Raw genomic sequence first — 22088 nt, 5'->3', positions numbered from 1 at the left:
ACTTAGCTTTTGAAGAATGGTCACTTTATTTGACCCATAAAACAAATCACTGACAAAATTCCCCTAAATCCCAAAGACCCATTTATTGTTAATGACAAATGCACACACGCGGGCACACACACACACACAAATACACACACAACTCTCAAGTATATTAACAGTGTTTACTATTCCTCAAAAATAAAGTGATAGGTTCTACGGATAAATGACAACATATCTAAATTAGAACTACAGATTGCTATGTTTCTGTAACCAGGGCAGACAGAGGAAAATATTAATTTTGTTTATAGAAAGAACAAATGAATGAATTGATAATAATATGTCGTAGTCATGTAAAACAGAGATCTTTTATATCTTCATTCTTAGTTCCCCCAAATAACAAAAAATTTACTCTCTCTCACTAAGAAGCCCTAGCATCAAACCATTTGGCTTAAAAAATAAGTACTATCAAGGAATTTTGAGCAAGTTCATAAAGCTTGGAAATGCTGGCCCAGCCATAATATTTCAAGCAGAAACTTTTTTTCACAAATAAACTTTCTCTTAGAGTTTTGCAGTATAAGTAACCACAATGACTTGGCTTTCAATGAATATTTGTTAAATAAGCGAGTAAACGGAGAAATAAATGAATAAAGTGGAGAAGTAAAACCACATGGAGGTATCAATCGGAAGTCTATAAGAGAAGAAATCCACTACCAGACTGATTTTAAGTAAGCTTTTTCACATCTCAGATGATACGCTATGTGCATATGTCCTACACTGACAAAAACAAAAAGCTATTCAGAATTTCCCAGATTGGGTGCTCTGTGTGTATCTCAAAGAGCTATCATAGGAAAAGGGCAACCCTGATGGATGATAATCAGTGAACAAAAACACTTTTTAATTTATGTAACGGCGCTTTTCTCTGTGAATAAGTAGCATATACTTGTACAATAACAAGTGGCACGTGATCATTAATTGTGAATTCCGAGGTTAAGAACCTTTGACTTTGTGTGCATGAATATTGAGACACTTCACTGTGCTCAGACGTTCAACAAACATACCACTCGCTTTCATCTACGCTGAGTCTGTCACTTGACTTTCGACCTTTCATTTGGCACTGTCCTGTCATTTCTTTGGTTTTGCAAATTCTAGCTTCTCACTTGACCTCTCCATTGTGACCTTTCACTTGACCTGTGATCTCATAAATTCTGAAATCTCATACATGTAATTGGGGAAAAAATAAACAAAACATCTGGATGAAGCTCCTCCTGAATTAAGTCTGAGTAGATGAAACATAGAACCAAACACTTCAAGATGTCTGAAAATAACTGGATACCCATTAAGATGATATGTAAATGGTAAAAAAGAACTTTTTAAAGAAATGACCATGATACATCAAATTATTATAAAATAGTTCACAACAGTTAAGCTATAAGCAAAAGATGCAGAATTCGCTTCTGTGAGAATATTCCTCTGGTCTGATCACATTAAAAAAAAACTAATTAAATTACTCCACTTAAAAATGAAACACCTTAAAAAAAAAAATGAAACACCTTTAATGTAAGTAATACTGAATTTTATCATCTTATTACTCAAACACGGGAGTCAGAATTATTCTGTAAGAGGGACCAAAAGATTTTACCTAGATAAAGATTGTGTAACTCACTATAGTATTCAATATAAAATTGGGTATAATTTAAGTGCTATCTGATCACCCTTAATCGCTCACTCTCTATAGCACTGTTTCACTATCTTTGTAGCACTAATTAACATCTGAAATAATCTTTATTGATGTGCTACCTGTCCTTCCCCACTCGAGTGCAAGCTTCATGAAGGCAAGAAATTTGTGTGTTGTGGGAACTGCTGAGTCTCCATCACCAAAAAGACCATCTGGCATTTTCTAGTTGTTGAATACTCGTCGAATAAACAAAAGAATGTCTACCATAAATGCAAGTGTCCTCTCCAAACATCACTTCACATAATTGCACACCAGAGCGAAAGTCTAAAGTAAATCTTCCTAGCTAATTTTGAAGTTTTAATTACAGTTCACCCAATTTTCAAAAGTCCAATACCCTTTAAAATGTATCCTGAGGTTTTCAATATTGGCATCTTATTTTACTTTTATTACTCTTACCATTAAGATATTTTTCTCCTACAAAAACAAAGACCCCCCTCAAAAATCTCTAAAATTAATCAATGTTGATTACTATTCTCAAATGCCAGCTCTAGTACAGATTTAAGATTTAAGTCACACATCTTGCTAATTAGAAGAGTCATGTTCCTTTCATTAGATTTCTGGATTCATATAATAGAAAACTAGTGTAGATTCACAGTGATATGAAAAGAGTTATGAAACATTAGAGAATACCAAGCTTAATGTTTTGCCACCTGAAACGACCACAAAAAATTTATACTTAAGAATGTTCTAGCTAAAACTTAACAATGCACTTCAGATTACTGTGGAAAACTCAGACAGAAACCACAAAATAAACAAACAAACAAAAAAACTGGACTGGACAAAATAATTATTGGACAAAATAATTATTAAATAAAACAATTTGAAGGCAATCTCTTCCAAAGGTTAGCTAGAATATCACCTGGACTTTGTTTTAAAAGTTTGCAAAAGACATAAAACTGATCAAAAAACCAAATCTGATTGAAAGTCAACTTCCTCTTAAATAAGATCTTCCTTTCCAATTAAGGAAATTTCAGTTTGAAGATTAAGAAAGAAAAAAGTGAGTTTTCACTTTCAAAATGGTGATAGAATAACAACTATGACTATTTACATCCAGCATTTAGTCATTTAACAAAAGATTATAAACTGATGAATGCTAAAATTTAATATAATTGAGCCGTTAAAATTTTAACAGCAAATAAATACCAAGAATGTCTTATGCTTATTTAAACCTTATTTGAATATATTACATCTTCAGCATAACAGGTATGTAATAAGAATCTATAATACCAGATTAATAACATATATTTTTGTAATGTAGAGGAATTCTCACCTTTTATGGGTTCCAAAATACTGAAAGAAGTGTAAGAGATGTGAATTGCTGTTAAAGTGAAATTTAAACTAATCACAAAACCAGAATTTTCTAACTTCCTCAAGCTAAGTTGAATAAATGGTTCAACGTTTGGCTAAAGTTTGAGGTTCTTTCTTGTTTAATCCAAAGCAGTTCATTTTTCCTTAAAGGTAATCAAAATAGTCAGACATGGTACAAATAATTTTGTTGGAGGAGAATGATGTCTGTGGTTTATTTAAATAATGTAATACCAATAAGGGGAACTTTAAGGAATATTAGAGTATTTGAAATATATAGAGAAATAAAAATGGCAAAACAAAAACATAAAAGAAAATTAAGTACAGGAATAATTTTGTAGATACCACTGATATATTGGTCATACTAACAATATAACATATAAAGAATAAAATCTAAGTAATAACTGTCAAAAAGAATAGCTCCAAAAGTTAACCTGAAGGGAAAACTATTAACTATTTCAGAATATATATTAAAATATAATCAAGATTTCAAATAAGAAGTTCTGGAATTTCAGATAAAAAACTAATATGGGAACTTAAGGAGATATTCAAGTTTTTTGATGCCCTAATAAATAAATTCACAAAGTTACTATTTCTGAGTCATAGCCTACTTTAATGTATTAATGTAATCCAAGAAATGGTATTTTCCCAAATAAGTAAAGAATAGAACACCACTTACATTTTAAAAATTACGGAGAAATTATTAACCGAAACAGTTGTGGATACTATAGAAAGCAACGTGGAAATTTTGAGGAGAAAAAGGACAGAGAATCTAAATCTATTGTGTTGATATAACAAAGTCCAGACTTAAAAACAAAAGCAAGGTTTGCTGGCTTTACTTCTGCTTTAGGTAGAAGCTTTTTACTACAAGAATTCAACTGCTGAAGTTCATTTCCTGTCTTTAATTCTAAACGAGCAATTTGCTGATAATTTCCTGTCTACATTTTCATAAAGTAAAAAGAACATGACTGGTTAAGCTTAATGTTTCAATAACCAAATAAACTTCAGCAAGCATAGTTTAGGAAATTAGACAACTATCTAGAAACTAGTTTTATGATTATAAAATGCCTGAAAACTGTTTATCTCCCCCAAATGTTTGAAAATATTCTGAAGGCCTTTGTGGTTGCCTCTTTGACCCCAAAACAAATAGAGCACCATTTCTTTGCCTCAGTGGGCCCAGAGCAATTAAAGTCAAAAGGGTATGAATCCCCCTGAACTCTGAGCTGTTCCAACATAGATGAGGAAGAAATTACCCCTGGCTTGGTTTTAGCCTACAGCACGCCCCCAAACCCTCCACTAGATCTTTTTGCCTAAAGTAGAAATTTGCTTAACTTGAACTTTTTATAGACTATGCCCTTGGATCCATGGTTATCAGCATTTTTGGTCAAAAGTAAACTAGTGCATCACTAAAAGGGACCCATCTGAAACCTAAGTTAAGCTATCAATTAAAGATGAAGAATCGCTCGTTACTATCGCCTTACAATGAGGCACCCTCTTTCTGGGGTTGAGAGCGCAAACATCTATTACAGCATCTGCAGAAGCCGATCTTAGGAACTGTGTACTGTTTCCAAGGCTCAGAAGAGGGCATAATCCATAAAACGGTGAAACGTGGGGACATTTGATAAAACTTCAAGAGATGCCAGTTTGTGCCACCACCCACCTCCAGGTGCCAGCCAGTGGTAGAGAAGAAGTCAAATACTAATTACAAAGGGAGATTTTATTAGATTTAAGGGGAACAGATGAGCCCCAATCCCCCTTTTTACTATCTACTGTACACTTAGCTAATGCCTTCTCCTGTGAGAAAGGCTTAAACAGTAAGCACAAATAGCACAATGAAATTGTAATACTCTCTCCGCGCGGACCTGGATTATTTCAGCCACCAGCAATGTGAGCAGCTGCAGGTGTTGCACTAAATAAAGTAATATAAAGTGTCTAAATTTTAACAGTGGAAGTACTGTTTCAAGATCCTTGTCTGCTTTTTATTAATAGTCAGATTCCTTCCTATCAGCAGCCACACTACCTTTACCCTATTATTCAGCAACAATATTTTGATAGGCAAAGATCTATTAAAATCACTGTTGATATTTTGTGACCATAGTCATTTTGGAGTTGAATAAGCGTTCAATCTTCTCACAGAAGGGGAGAACGTAAACTTGTGATTCAGGAAAAGAGGAAACCAGGGGTTACAAAGGTGGAGAGGCCAAGTAGAATGAAACAGACCCCCTCCATCAAGTAAAAAACTTGGCAGGATAACTAGAAACAGACCAACCCTAAATCTTTGGGTTCATGAGCCTTTAGTAACATAATTAACTGAAATAAAACTAATATTCCAGTGTTAAGTTTCACCTTAACATACATCAGCAGTTATAAGTAATAACACCAGGTATAAAAAGTTATAATCAGAAAGTATTCATTGTGTTTATGGAATATACCTTAAGGTAAGGGGAGACCCTCCTTAACGCATTCGCGTAACTTCTAAAAAGGAGAAAAATTATCTACACAGAGAGAACTGTCAAATTTCCCTTGCTTTTTCTATCAAGAAGCATTACTTTGGGGGGAAGGTGGGCTGATCACTTATTTGAAGTTTCCTACAAAAATAGAGAGCACCAGATTTCCGAAACATTTGTTCTTGAGAAAAGAACCACTAATACCTAGGAAAAAAATGTTGAACAGGAAATGTTTGACCAATGTTGCATCACAAGATATCAAAAGAATTTCACTTTGGCGACTTCAGTGAATCAAGTCAGGACATTCTGGATTTTTTTCACAGTCTCGAGCTTCTACAAAATGAATTTTTAAAACAAAATTAGTGAGACTAACATTTTTCTAAAAGTTTCCAATGAGTGAAATAAAGTGAAACTCTTCTTCTAGAATGAAATGTAAAAATGTATTAGGGCTGAGAGAGTAGATAAACAACATTAGTGATCTGTGAATAGCATTCAGGAAATTCCATTTATCTGATGAGCTGTTGGCTAACCGAGCAGTGTTTCATATGTCACCAGCTAGCTAAAGCTCCCCATTGTGTGCACAGATTTCCTTTAAAGGCATTTTAACATCGTTCTGCACATTAGGAGATAGTTTCTTTAGAAGTGAATGGCAGACCCAAGGAAGGAGTCTTCTTCCTAGTTTTCTTTTTAAATTGGTGTCCGTCTGCACCTCACGGCACAGTAATTCCACAAATCCCTAACTCAGGATCCTTGTCATAGGACTGCCTGCGGCAATCAGCCCATGGTTTCTTTTTGAACAAGCTTTCTTTTAACACTTAAAGCCAGGGATGATTTAACAGAAAGTGTCTCAAGTCGGTGAGCTACAGCCCCTTTAGACTCTACCCAAACAAAGCTACTAATGTGTGGTCAGTTTCTTGGCAACTCCAGTCTCGGCTGATAACGCCCCTGCTTGCTATTCTCCAAGGAGCCGGCTGCTGGAAGACTGCTCGGAACCTCATCCCCTTGGTGCTCCTGATGCGGGCGATCCTCCGACTGCTTGGCGCCAACCACAACATGCTACCCACCGTGAGAGAGCAGGACGCGGGCTGCTCTAGTCAGGACTTATCGTCTATCATACTGATTGACGAAACCAAGAGTGAGCAGAAAAAATAAACACGAACAGAGGCTGCAGTGTATGGGCCAGTCAGCTGGGAGTTTTAGTATTTGGCCTTGGTGATCCTACTCTCATGGTAGGTTATCTTTTCCTTGTGCTATCATTTATCATAACTTTGAGGGCCAGGGAGAGAAACAAACCTACAATTTTTCTATTGGTTACATTCATTAGACTGCTTTCCTTTTCTTTTTTCTTCGCACTCCTTCCTTTGCCCCCCATAATAATCCCATCCCCTCAATAGTATTCCCCAGAGAACGGGGAAATGGAATCTCAATACAGTTCTCCCCCTTTTACTCCTTTTCCAGCATAGATCATTGCAAGTAACTAACCTTTGTTATTCCATCAAATCTAGAATGCAAACCTCCATGTTCATTTACTTAAGTCAGACCCAGTAATAAATCTGCTTCTCTAGCAGCTCAACTCAATGAAGATCCTGGATGTTGTTCAGTTATTCGGATTACTAACATCTTCTTCTTAAATAATGGCACTTGACTTTTTCAGGCACAAACCATGTTTTGTATTGGTCTTGACAGCCACTATAAAGTACTCCCCCAAGTGTCAGTAACAAAGATGATTTGTATGTGGCTTGCAATCTTCCAGTGTTCTAATAGCTTTCTCATTCCAACCCAGGAACATGGAACACAGGGCAGCTGGTTAAAGCTGATACAAGCATTTCTTCTCTCAGCAGGCTATTCTTGCATAACCATTTATTTTGCAAAGTTTTAAAGTGCCTGAAGGATTTAATTATGTACATAGACAACCCTTATAAACTCTATTCTAGGGTTTTATTGACTTTTGTGCTGGGCAGCTCTTAGGCATTTCAATTAAGTGTTTTTATAAGAAAAACTACAATATTGTAAAAAAAAAATTCTTTATAGATACTTCCAAACATTTTTTTTTCCCCATTCTGATAGAATAAACTCTATTTAATTGACAGAAAAATTCCAGGTTAATTCAAGGTTTAGTTTTTCCACTTTGGAAGAATATAGGGTTGGAGTCCCACACAGGTTTGGGAAAATGGACCTGCCAATATCAGTGAAGGAACCAGGGCAGAGGGAGGGGGACAAGGTGATTCTGTAACATACTCTGAAGAGTCATGAGGCTACCCGATACTGGGGAGTTTACTTAAACTCATAAGGTAAAAACCAAAACGCAAAATTTTACATGTTCCACTTAACAAGTACAGAATAATAAATTACCAAATTCATTTGGAGCACCCGCCTGACAGGTCTAACCCTCAAAAGTCTCCAGGAGACCCCAAAGCCGCCTTTGTCTGCCTTCTTCAATTGCAGGGCTCAAGTATTTACAAGACTTCTGCAAACCTGCCTTCATTACGATGTGGGATATTTCAGTCCCAGCAGGTGGCCAACAGGAGACCAGACCTGCCCGTGAAATATGTGATACTTTTTCATATACTTTAACCAGAAATGTGCCCCTCTGCAACTCTCCTAACTGTTCTAATTTCCCTTTCTCCTCTTAATCTCCTCAGCAAGCCATGAGCTTGCATTAAAATCTACCTAAAACATTTCACCCACAGGCAATGTAATTCTGAAACAAGCAACCAACATTTCACAGCTCTGGAGTAATAGATTAATTTGAACCTAATGTTGCTGTCGTTTACTGCTCCAAATGTTCTGGTGTAGACATAGCCCCCAGGCATGGCGCTGTGGCATGCACAACTTTGGGAGCCGGAGCTACAGTTGGCTTCACATCTGTGCATCACATTTGCCATGTGCCTCATTATCCTGCACCCCACTGTGCCTACCTGTCCCCCTCAGCTTCTCAGCCACAGGCGATCCAATTTTTTTCCCCTCCAACTAAGAATCTTTGTTCTCCTTCTCACTTACTACATTTTTGCGAGACCTCTGCACCCAAGCCGTGGGGATTCAGTCCATGTGAACAGCTCAGGCCCTTTAGACTCTTAATTCTCCATTAGGAAGAGGAAAATCACAGCATTAAGTTTCTGACATGCCACTGCATAAATTGTGCCATTTGCAGAATCTACCAGAGTCTGTGACCAAACATGGGAGCGTGTAATAAAGCCTGGCGTTGTTGGTTTTGACTTTAACAAGTTTGGTCGGTTTCAATTATCTGTAAGCAAAAAAAGAGTAACTTCCAATTCCAGATTTAAGGGGGACCAAAAAAATATTCACAGAAAGGAAAGACTGTCACAACAGAAATTAAAACCAAGGGTCTTGAGCTATTTAAGGAGTCAGCATTTCAAAGCATATTGCCACAAATAGTTGACATATACAACGCCCACCCCCGCCCCCCAAAAAAACACAAGGCTTTAAAAATACATGTAGTAACCAGGCCAAACAGCTGCTTAAATTTTAATCCTGCTTAAACAATAAAAGAATGGTATGACTCTTTTATTGGTTTTCCATTGGAAGTGTTTGGGGCACCCATTTAACAAGAGACAGAAGAAAGTTTCAGTCCTGCCAAAATTATTTAAAATATGCAAAACTTAAATAATATCTGTTGTTATTATTTTAAAGTGTAGGTGTTATCAATAATAATAGCATCAATAATGAAATATGTAAAAAGCAACAGAATACTGGTGTTTAGATATAGAAAAACCACCATCCTTGCCACAAGATAGAAGAAAAAATTCAAACCAGAGGAGTTAGCCTCAAAAACACCAAAGCTATGAATAAAGAAATTTTAAAACTTATTTACATATTACATATGACAAGCTGGATTTAGACAGTAGTCAGCACGTACGAAAGGTGGCCTAGAGCTCTTCGGTTATTTACTTGTGTGACAGGAAAATAACTTACTGTGGGAGATAGGAAATTAGTTAGTTTTAAATGATTATTTTCATAAAACTAATACTTTAAAAGGTAAGTCAGATTCAAACAATACCTACAACCGATCACTCAGATTTTTAATCCCTCAGAGGAGAACAAAATTGAGGTCTGGGAAGAGAATTTTTTAAATGCCTTCCCCAGGTAGAAATATGCTTTGCTCTAGAAATTGTGTTGGATTTCCACACCTCCCCACATAATCCTCAAAATCTACACAGTACAGAGCACTGAGTCTTGTACATTTCATTATATGCTTGAATTAATTTATCCTATATGGAATTTGTTACCTTTACAATAAAAAAGTCGCTATTCATTATTGAGAGTGGACAGATGGAACATGTTCAGCTTAAGACATCCATAAGAAGAGAGGGAAAAACTTATAATCCATGAGGCACAGCTTTCGCCATCTGGTAGTTCCCCACTTGTCTGCCAAGACTTTTTCCCCAAATAAAAGTGAACGTTTCTCTTTGGAGTTAATTGAACATTCTTAGATACTGACCCCTAGCCTGATTTATTGATAATAAGCAACCATACAATTAAAATATTTTCCAAAAATAATCCATATTGTAGGGGAAAGTTTTGAGCCTAACTGAAAAAAAAAATTAAAACTACTCTTTCTCTAAAAGCATTATCAGATGAACAAAACAGTTTTTTGCTTTGATAAATAATGAAGGCCATTGAACGAGTTATTTCATCCCCTAGAAAAACACACTGTAAGCTACATAGATACAAAATGGTGCGAAAGAGAGGCTGGCAGTCTCAGGCTCGGACTATGTTTACACAACATTCCCAAGCCCTTTATCTGGCAGATGACGCCTGATGTGGAAGGCAAGAGGCTCCATGGACAGGTACATCCCAAGCCACAGCTGTTACAGCATCCCTTTACTAGAATGCAGCACACAAGCCTACCACCCTTAGAAATATGTTAAATGCTATCACATACTATAAAGCGTAAGTAAATCATCCCATCTATTAACTAAAACAGTGCATGTACACTTTTCAAGTGTTTACCTCTCCTCCTATGTGTCTGCTTCCTATTGCTGTTGTTCTTTGCAGTAAGCTCTCTCGTCATAGGAAAGACATAGGGCCAGTTCTTTGTTTATTAGTGCTCTAGCTCCAGATCCTATGAATAACATTAGGAAACATATACCCATTTCTCTGGCAATTGTCTAGCATTTAAAAAGATCCTTGTATGGAAGAAAAGCTAACTACCTGATTTTTGTATTCCAGGATTAACGAAGGACTTTACTATAACAATGTAACAGCATATAATGAAATGTACAAGACTCACTGTTACAATGTAACAATGTTACATTGTGACATTGTAAATCCTTAAAAGAATTTCTAAAATTTATTAGCAATTTAGACAATACACATTTATTAAACACTATGTGCTTAGCTCACAACCCCCAAAATGTGGACTAAAATGTGATGGATATGCTATAGTACTTTTGACACTGAGATATTAAAAAAAAACAAAAACCTTACTGGTGTATATATAAACTGAATTTTGGGACACCAAGGCTGACTACACAAAATATATTTTTCTCTAAATTGCTCTGTTAAAAATGTGATGGAATAAAATTAAACCAAAGCTTGAATCAATATGATACCAGCTAGGTGATTTTCACCAGTTGCTCTACTGAGCTGCTCAATTTCCTCATCTTTAAAATGAGAATTATTATAATCATACCTACATCATAGAATCATTATGAAGATTATTAAGATAATACATGTAAGAGCTTAGGATAATACCTGACGCAGCATAAAAATAATATATTAGCTATTATTATTTTTATTAAGTTTGCTTTCAGAATTTTTAACAAATTTTAAACCATTTAACATCATTGGAATCATATTAAAATTATTTGTGAAAACTACTCCAAACCCATTAATCCAAATCTATGAGGGTAAATATAATGTGTAGCTAGAATTGAGACCCTCTGATGAAGATGTTAAAATTCTACAGATTGGCAACCCCCAAATGATTTGCTTTGGTTACTTCCTTGTGTTCTCCTGGAGCAAAGCCTAGCTCAGTGATTTGCATATAGTAGATGTGCAATTATCCAATAAAATAGAAAACTGCTAAATCTATCTCTCAGTTTGCATTGCATGAATTCTTGGTCTTAGAGTTGTTTCTACACATGGTAAAACATGTTCAAGAATGCATTCCTAAGCATTATTCAGGGAATACCCTTTTGCCTCATATTTATTTGACCTCTCTCCATTCATCTCTTCCTTCAGTACCATTATGGGCTGAATTACATCCTCCCAAAATTCATATATTGAAGCCCTAACCCCAACCCAATACCTCAGAATGTGGCTGCTGTATCTGGAGATAGGGTCTATAAAAGTGGTTAAGCTAAAGTGACTCATTAAGGTGGGCCCTAAACCAATCTGACTGGTGTCCTCAGGAGAAGAGAAAATTTGGATGCACAAAGAGGGACCAGAGATACACACACACAGAGGAAAGGTCATGTGAGTACACAGAGAGGAGGTGGCCATCCACAAGCCAAGCAGAAAGGCCTTGCCGTCTGTGGCATTTTGTGATGGTAACCTTAGAAAACTAATTCAACTCCATTCATCTTCCCATTCATTGACTCATCCATGGGTAGGGTTCCAGGATCCCCCTCTCTCACAAAGGTTCTATCGCCCAACATATTCTACAATGTATCATATTTATTTACATGTCTGAAAGCCCACAGAACTGAGACTTCTTAAATTAGAGACTATCTAATTTATCCTTGTCTACCTAACGTCTACCCATGTACCTGGCATAATTGCTGAATGAATGAGTGAATGAATGAATGAACAAACACCAAATTGATTCCCAAGTCAAATAAATGAAAACTGAGTGCTTATAAAAAATGGAAGAGAAACTCCCATAACAGAACCTTTTCTGACTGTTTCAAAACCCTACACCTGATATGTAGTGCCACCTACTAGCGCCACTGATAAGCAAAGCACACGGACATAAATATCCAAAGAAAAAGACAGAACAACACACAGTTCTATGATCTCTGGACTACTATGCACAATTCAATCCAAAAAACCTACAAATATTCCTTGCTTAAGATCTGCAAATCTTCCCTGGCTCCTTGCCCGAGGCAGAGGTATGTTCACTCTGATTCAAGCCAATCTGTATCCTTTCTACTTTAAGGGCTGTAAAAGTGTTGCTGAGATTTGAAAATCTGGTCTGATACGGCAACGAGCTTTTAAGAACTTTGATCCTTAAGAATCTATTTTTAAATAAAGTTATGTGGTAATAAAATGTGAAAGTCTGGATTGCATCGATATAGAATTATGGAATTGTTGATAAGTAATAACGTTTTGGGTACAATGACTTTAAACATAGTTTAAAGCCAAACAGAGTCCTAGGATACCACCCCTGTAATATGGGCATTTTCTATCACTCATTCATAGCGCAAAAAGCCAGAAGGTGGCCCTCAGGGATTACACACAGTGTAATGACACAACAGGGAATGAAGGTGAACCAAGCAATTTAAGTTTCAGTCTCTCCCCTTCTATAATTGACTGGAACTGAGGTTACAGAGCCTCCTTCAAAATTTGTTTTAAAAATACAATAAAACAGTGTGAGCGGACATCTTATTTTTATTGGTACTTACACTCTGCATATGATTAAACACAAACTTGCAAAGAATTAACCACTCCACCAACCCATTGCATCTGTTATCAAACTTGCAGGAGCCAGGAATGTTTTGAAGGGAAATGGGGGCGGGTGACCTGAAGCCCACTCCCTTGGGTCAGTGCATGCTGGGAGGGGAAATGAGCTACAGAGCAGACAATTTTCAGCTTCAGTGGTTTTACTTTCTTTACCAGGCCTCACGAAAACACACTGACAAAACAAAGGACACAAAATTAATGACCCATACATTCTGTCAATTGACTCTTAGTAGCAGTGGCCAGTTCACCTTAATTTTTTTGTTCACATTGAACATGTAGCCCAAGGCATTGGTTAAGGTTCACTTAAGAATTCTTCAAAGGCATCACTTGGTTTTCATTAATTTGTTAACTGTAACTTCTCCTTTCTGCTGAGGAACCCACAAACCAAGTGAAGGCCTTTATGCAAAAATGAAAGAACAAAAGGTAAATGTTTGACCAAGCAGCCCTTCTTTTGCCTCCAGAGCAATCATTTCTCCTTCATGAATATTAGAGTAAATGATATCCATCGGATTTTTCTAGAACGTAAACTATATTTTAACCTTCTGATTTTCTCAGAAATCCAAGTGTCATCAGCTATTGCAGAGGGATAAGTAACACTGTAGCTTGTTATTTCTGTGAGTAATTATTTCCCAAAGACTGTGGTCTTTAACCAATAATTGTTTATGAAATCTAATTTAAGCATACATAAAATATGGTCAATATCTGGCCTTGGGACTTCCCTGGTGGCGCAGTGGTTAAGAATCTGCCTGCCAATGCAGGGGACACGGGTTCGAGTCCTGGTCCGGGAAGATCCCACATGCCGCGGAGCAACTAAGCCCGTGTGCCACAACTACTGAGCCTGTGCTCTAGAGCCCATATGCCACAACTACTGAAGCCCTCACGCCTACAGCCCAGGCTCCGCAACAAGAGAAGCCACCACAACGAGAAGCCCGCACACCATAACAAAGAGTAGCCCCCGTTCGCCGCAACTAGGGAAAGCCTGTGGGCAGTGACGAAGACCCAACGCAGCCAAAAATAAATAAATAATTGATTAAATAATTTAATTAATTAATTTAAAAATATATTTGGCCTTAGATAAAATTTAAGAATCGACAAAAAAGCAATAAGAATTCAAAAAGATGTATAATGGAACTTAGTACTTCTGTATCTGTATAAAACGTATACCACCTTTAAGATGATGGTAACACTTTGCATTGAAATTTTCTTTCACTTACTGGCCCACAATGGACAGTTTGATATTACAGTAAATTTTTCTACTTGGTCAAAAGTTACAAGAAGGCTCATCTCTATGAGCATCTTTCTTCGTAAAATTGCTAAGAAGTTGAACAGTTTTCCAAGGACACGTAAATAATGAATACTGAGGCACCAATGGCAGGGTCTGAGTTTTCTTTATCAATTTGAAACCAGAATATAGGGTGAGGCAACAGTTTCTTTCAAGCCTCGCAGGAAGTTGGTAGTTTCAACATTTCTCTTTGTTAAAAAACAGTATCAAGACAGTTCTAAGTGTGACGGAGTCTACCATGAGGCCATTTGGTAGTTTTTAGCAAAGGAAATGGATCCCATGAAGCAAATGTACCATTCCTTTCTAAAAGCTTCTCAGACAGTTATAAAATATGATAGCAATGCTTGGTTGGTACAACTTCACATTAGTTGCATCTGTCAGCATTTCCATTACAAACCCTTGATTTTCAAGGTTTTATAATTCAGCTGTGAAAAGTTGCTTTAGAAAGAAAGTTGGCAAGGCAGTCTCAGCCAGGGAGTTTATCAAATCGAACAAATCTTTGTTTAGCTATCTCTCAGTTCTGTGAGCCAAGGTCTACTCCCAGTTAGACATGCCAAACTTCCAGTGACTTCAATGCCAGAGAAAGGTTTTTTCTCTCTCTTTAAATTCACTTCACAAGAGCTTCTCTCATTCTTGCTTCAGAAGCCGCCAGGATCCAGCTCATATCCTGTGTAACCCAGTGGGAGAGGAGCCACATCATATGTAACCCTGTAGGACATATGAATCGAGTCTTGGCCAAGTGTCTCCGGCATGAAATGTGGTCAGCACTACAGAGAGATGTGGAACTTTTGAATATGTGTGCAATTAAAATGTAGGCACATCATACTACTGCTTGCATAGTGAAGTGGTACTAATTTATTAAAAGCCTTGTTGACTGTGGGAGCATGTGTGTGTTTCAGGGGAGTTCTAATTACTTAGCATATGAATTTATTGCTACACTGTCTTTGAAGAAGCAGAGGAAAAAAGACAACCCAAACCACGTATATCATGTATAGCATACCTGTTGTATAGTCTTTGATATACATTTATTTAATTGAGATTTTGATGTTGGAATTTATTATAAACTTGTTCTTGCTCAGAAGTGGGTGTAGATCAGTTTTACTCAAATATAAAATTACACTATTTATAAACTTATAAGAAACTTAGAAGAGATAGCTTTGGACAGAATAGTGTAATAGTTCATTTTTAAGATTGTATCAAAATATTTTGTAAGATATTTATCCTTACATGCAATAAATTTCATCTAGTTTTTTATTTAGATAGATATACTAGTCTAGATATCTTTGACACGTAAGAATACAAATCAGACAAAAATTCTTCACAAAGTCAATTTTAAGTTTGAGAGGGGAGAGAAGACATACGTGGAGATTACCATGATAAATGCTCTAAATGCTAGGCATCAGAAGAGAACAGAAGAGATGTTTCAGTAGATCAGAAAGTGGAGATTTATGGGATATGCCCAAGGGCGTATTACTATTAATAACTCTGCACTACAGTATAGTAAAATATTTAAATATAGTAACATTCAAATATTTAAATTTGATATACAAATATTTAAATATAGTAACATTCAAATATTTAAATTTGATATATATTTGTAAAGTTTAACCTTTACAACTATCATGTATAGTTTTATAAATACTTAATTTGTATATTTAAATATAACATCCATTGAATTAATAATAGTCATGTCTCAGACTAATTCCTTCCTTATTAACAGTTTACACTTAGAAGTATCGTCACAACAAATCTGTTAACAACGTTTGAGGCTGTGAATTTACACCTTCTAGGTAGCTGGCCTACAGAGGCACTAAACGACACCACATGGCAAATTCAGGTGTCATCAACAGTTTTATAAAGGCCTGGCCTCGTCAGAAGGCTTTTGTAGATGGCAGGCTAGCAGATGGCTAAAGCCAGGTATGGTTTGGGTTTGTTCAATGTCTTAATCTATTTTCAAACTCTGGATTTGGCAAAACCAAAACCACATTTTGCCAAGTACTTTCTCCCTTAATTTTTAAGCCCATGTGCATTTTCAGTGAAATTTAATCCATATGTTTCTTATTTTTTTACACTTAACTCATCAAATACTTTTCTCTAAGAGCCATTTGACATTCAAAAGCCTTGTGAGTCTTTTTTAAAACTAGAAGTTTTTCAGCTTTTTTTTAAACTAAAGGTTTTTAGCATTTCCCCCCCTCAAAACAGGAAGTCGCAATCTGCCAAGTGTAAATGAATGTGAACATGAACACAATATGTTAATCCAATGCCAAGAGGCTTGAATTTGGTGGGAAACTTCAACTTCACAAAAGTGCCCACAATTTTTTAAAAAATATTCCTTTGTGAGTCTGTCTGAACCTAGACAATGACTGACAGAATTTGAATTTTAAAAAACGAACTTTACCAAAGCTGACGAATGAGAGGGGCAAGAAACGTCTCTTCAGCATTTCACAAAAGGAATTCTCATCATCCATTTGTAAAATGAGCAACTGCTGTTTCTTTCTTTCCTTAGCTATTATATTTCATTTTCTAAAAATTGTTTGGAATATACACCAGTAAGAAATAAATTAATTATCAGGACCTTAAAGTTATATATTTTCATGATAGAAAGACACAGATTTATGTATTATATATTTATTCAGAAACTTTATTGCTTATGGAATACATCAGTGTATACTTCATATTCTTTTTTGAATTTATATATTTGCAGAACATTTTTCCCAGGAAGAAAAAAGCAGTGATAATTTTTAGAATGGCTTAATACAACTTAATGCCAATATATAAATTCAATATAAACGTATTTAGAAAAGCAACCCTAACAAAGAAGCAAACAGACAGCCTACCCTCATCCCATTTTATACTTTGTAGCCCAGCCATATTTTACACAGCTAGGCTCATGGCAGGCACCCAATACATTCTTATCAGATTAAGTTGAATTGAATCCGATAGCATAAGTGATGAGTTATATTGTGATGATCCAAAGAATAATGACACTGTAATTCCTCTAATATATTTAATAATTTCTTGTCAAAATCATATATATAAGTTATTCCTCATAACTATTGTGTGATGCCATTTTTGTATCAATTCAAATTCTCTCTTCTGAGTTCCCATGGCCATTAAGTTACAACTATGTTATAGCACTAACTTTCAGGAAGGAGAAAGTGAAAATCTTGGAGTGAACATCTGAAATCAACCAGAAGCTGTCATTGGGAAGCAAAAGAAAGGCTGAGGTCTATGCGTGTGATGAGTCATCTAGCATATCCCAAATACCTTTCCAGGAAGGCAATCCCTTCATCAACCCATCATCAAAGGACTCGGCCTCTAAACCTAGGAACCAACTTTCAGCTTTTACTCTGGCCCAAAAGTCATTTTTCTCATTTTCCTTATGACACTCAATAGATATCTCAATAGATATCTTTTTTCCTTTTTCATACCTTATATGAGAGTTTGTCTGAAAGTAATATTACCATGTTTGTCAAGATCACGAAAACTCAGGAAAGTATTATTCAACTTGGTTTCTTTTTTGTTTCTGAGACAATGTGCTGTTAGAGTGGTGAGGTCACTGTCTGAGATTCTCAAGCCAAGAGATGTTCCAAGAGTCTCTCCTAACCCAATTCAGCAGACAGTTATTTGTTCATTCACCAAATGCTGATAAACACCTACTTTGTTCTGGACACTCTTCATGACCAAAGTTCTTGCCCTCTTTAAGTTTATTCTAATAGTGACTCCACCACTTTAATAGCACATTACCTCAGAAACAAAATGATTTTTGTGCATTTCATTTAATTTTTAATATTAAGAAATCACATTGAATGTTACTTTCCCAAATTTTCATGTTCTTGACAAACATGATAATATTACTTTCAGATAAATCCTCACATAAGGTATGAAAAAGGAAAAAAGATATCTATTGAGATATCTATTGAGTATCATAAGGAAAATGAGGAAAGAAAAAAAAAAAAGCTTTTGGAAAACATTCCAGAAGACTTAGAATGTTCCAGAGCAATGAAAAAAGTTGTAAGTGGACAGAGAAGGCTGATAAATGATGCAAACAGGAGAGCAGAATGAGAGCTCTAGGTGTAGTCTTGAACTTCACCTAGTCCAGCAATGGCAAAACCAGGACCCACGAGTGTCCTTCTCTCCTCACAATGCGTGGCTAGCTTTGCTGTTAGCAGACCATGGAGCCAGATCACAGCTTCTGAAACTGTCCAAAGGATCAGAGATCTACCAAAGCAAAGGATGCATGAGAGTTGAAACCTATTTGACTTCCCTGATAATCCAACTCCTTCATGTTTAGATAATTTGCCCATGGTCACACAGCTACTAATTCTTCACATTGCTTGCAATGGTTTTCATAATTGACAGAGAAGCAAACAGCTTAAGTGGAGGAGAAAGGAAAGCTGATATCCACCAAGTGCCCAGGATACAAAACCAACACAATATCTCACTTAACACACCAATCCTGTGAACTAAGTAGTATCCCTTTTATACATTAGAAGCCCATGCAATCCTTCCTAGTCAGATACCATACCTAAACTGCCAAAACGAACGAACAAACTTGCAGAATCTGGTTTTTCTCTGTGCTTGTATTGCCTCTTTTGGACACTAGGTATAGGGACCCTCTCACGGGGGGACGTAGGTAGTTGTAGATTATTAAACAAAACAAAATGGTGTAGCTCAGGGGAAGCCTAGATGATCAGCCTCTTTATTTTTCTATTTCCTCTTGAGGTAAATAGGCTAGAAGATGTGAAACAGTTTGATCTCCTTGGAAGTAAGATGTTAGTTTAGAAGCTCAAAATAATCTAGTCCTAATTTGCTATGGCGGCACAGACTTTATTGGTCAAATTAATTACAATTGTCTAGTGTTTGCATCAAAATCTTGTGTTGTTATGACAACCATTTTCAAGCCCTGACTTCTGTATTGTGGCTTAAACGTGATAAATTCCCACTTTCAGAAGACATCCAGCTGGTAAGCTTACTTCAACTGCCAAGATGATGTCCCACAATTTCCACATCTGCTTCAACTCCTCTGTCACAGCCTCATTACTAATTTTTTTCTCCATTTTTTAAGAATTGGGATAATTTTGTTTCCCTGGAGCAGGCTGTAAGTGCACACCCAAGTCAGACATTTATTTATGAGTGGCTTCAATTTACGGACGAGATGTGTTTGTATCTTACGTTCCGCATAAGTCCTCTCCTGACTTTCTCAATAATTTGACTTTATGACACAATTTAGGTGATCTCGAACAAAAAGAAAACCCAAAGATATTTAACCCATTTTAAATATTCATTCTCTAGTTTTTCTAGAATTCTGTCAGAAAACTCTTCAAAAATACTTAGCCTCATCTAGTTTCAAATCAAACCAATATAAATAATGGGTAGAATTACTAACCTGCAGGGAATGTCATCCTAAATTTCCTGGCGCTGACTATGTAACCATAAGCATGACTGGTGTATTTACTGGAGGCAGTATATACTGTATAATGTTCCCTGAAAACTCATGTAACTAATGCAATATGATAACCACTAGGGTGCTACTGTGACGTAAAGGACATAGTACAATCTTATCCAATTCAAACAAGAAAAAAAATAGTTGACTTTAATGGTCCTGCCCTCCAAACAAATACATTGCCTGTTCTACTGAACTTAAAATTCCAGGTTATATATAAGTTGTCCTGAAATAAAAGTAATTCAGTGGCATACACATTCCAGCACCAACATATGATTTTACTCTTTGATCAAATATTTCTAACAGTGATTTTAAGGAATCAAGTGCTATACAGGACATGACATTTACTGAGAGAATGTAAGAGGAAAATAAATGGATTCAATAGCACAGATTTCAAGTTGGCAGAAGATGGAACTAGTCTAAGAGGAGACATGTTTCCACTCGGGGAGTTGTTGGATGTTGACATCAAAGTGTTTTAAGCTGGATCCAGCAGATATGCTCAGGCATCAGCAGAAGGAAATTCAGAAAGGTAAGCTCTGAACCACAGGACAGGAAAGATGGAAGAGAGTGTCGAGGCTCCCTGCTCTTACCTTCTCATACCCTCATTTCCAGGATCTTACAGATGTGGAAACGGAGCTGTAATTTCCAAGGGTCCCAGTCCCATCAGAGCAGGCTTACAGCCATCTAACTTCCAAGATGCCAAGATGTTGATTCTCCTGAAATAAGTCCTAGGGCAGGAAGAGCTGGAGCTGGGCAGAGACTGCTTCATGGCAGCCTTCCAGGGAGACGGCCAGCACGGTGATAATGGATGTAAGACGAGTGACTCATAAGATGTTAGAGCTTGTTTTTAAAAAAATGAATTAAAATGATATCCATGATGAAAGAAAGAGAGAAAGAAAGAAAGAAAGAGGGAGGGAGGGAGGGAGGAAGGAAAAAGGGAAAGGAAAGGAAAGGAAAAAGAACAGAACAAAGCTAGAGAAGTATAAATAGCCTGGTGTAAATGTACCTGGCCTTCAGCTAAGGCTACAATATACATTATAAACACCAAACACTGTCAAGAGCATTTTAAGAAATTGGTCATCCCTTTCCACCACTTTGTGAGTAATACTTGGGAATGGATAAAAAAATAATAATGGCCTCCAGGGAATGTTTAAGAATGAGGTAATTTACATGCTTCATCCAGAAAACATTAAGTGTATCCTTCTCCTCTGCCAGGATAATTTTGAATTTCTGGCATCAAAGCTGAAATTTTCTACCAAAGTTGATCAATCTCCTGTTACCACTCTGTATTTGTGTTGGAGTAACAGTTTATTCTATGCAGTGTTAGACTGAGGCTAGTCAGCTATATTTAATCTTAAGGTTTTTATTCAGGGCCTCATTGAAGAAAAATCCCCAAACTTCGTGTAGGCCGATTTTTGCGCAATTTTTCGATACTAATTCTTCCGATTTGGGGACCATGGCAACTCCGCCAAGAAGGGTGAAAATGATTACTTCTCTAAAGAAAGACCTTGGTTTATTCTCTTCTCCCTTCCCTTTTTTCCTTCTATCACATAATATTTTGGCTTTTTCTCCACCATCAGGTAAGACCAGTGAACTGTGGAACAGCTGCCTGAATTATGTGGATAATTGCTTCTACTTTCTTTAGAGATGTCAAATATATATTGTATTTTGATACATGCCTATCTTGATATCTTATTTCACAAGAAGGCAACTACCATGTGCAAACAGAGGTAATGAATGCATTAAAAGAAAAAGTAGATTTTAGAAACTCATGACAAATACATTGGGGTAGAATCATAGAAAGATCGTAAAAACCGGAGTGTAGTGGTAGGAGGTAGTTTAGAGTTTATTTACTCACGATCACCTTTTTCTCACAGCTTTGAAATTGAAGCCCAGGGAAGTAAGGCAACTTGCCTAAGCCATAGATTAGTTCCAGTTGCTCATTTAAAAAAGATAAATCCATTGGTATCTCCATTGTTGTTCTCCTGAACTCTGCTGAGTTGATTGCCATATTAAACCAAGGATTAACCTCTCCTGCTCCAATCCCTTCACCAAATCCTTCTTGGCTCCTTTCTCTGACCTTTGTGCTTCTGAGTTTGTTGCTGTAGTTATTGCTTTTGGGTTTTTTTTTGTTTTCCTTTTGTCACTGTTGTTTTGGTTACGTTGTACTAGCTCACCTTTTAGATGACACTTACTTCAGGGATTTTGTCTAGCAGCTCTGAGTATACCCATACCAATTTTCTGTTA

At 36.5% G+C, this 22088-nt stretch overlaps 1 protein-coding gene across 8 annotated transcripts in view; it reads right to left on the bottom strand.

The window, feature by feature from the left end:
• MECOM (MDS1 and EVI1 complex locus) overlaps positions 1-22088 on the bottom strand; it is a 568287-nt gene that overhangs the window by 147204 nt on the left and 398995 nt on the right. The window contains exon 1 of one of the 8 annotated variants that reach the window (XM_027112218.1): positions 20432-20628. The exons of the other annotated variants lie outside the window; for them this stretch is intronic. The gene's annotated coding sequence lies outside the window, so the exon portion shown is untranslated. Of the gene's footprint in view, positions 1-20431; positions 20629-22088 lie in introns of those variants that run through there. 8 annotated transcript variants of the gene reach the window in all.

Source organism: Aethalodelphis obliquidens, unplaced genomic scaffold (assembly GCF_003676395.1).
Source record: "Aethalodelphis obliquidens isolate GAN/ISIS:26980383/991018 unplaced genomic scaffold, ASM367639v1 scaffold1, whole genome shotgun sequence".
Classification (NCBI taxonomy): Eukaryota; Metazoa; Chordata; class Mammalia; order Artiodactyla; family Delphinidae; genus Aethalodelphis; species Aethalodelphis obliquidens.
This window is presented reverse-complemented; position numbering and strand designations above follow the sequence as displayed.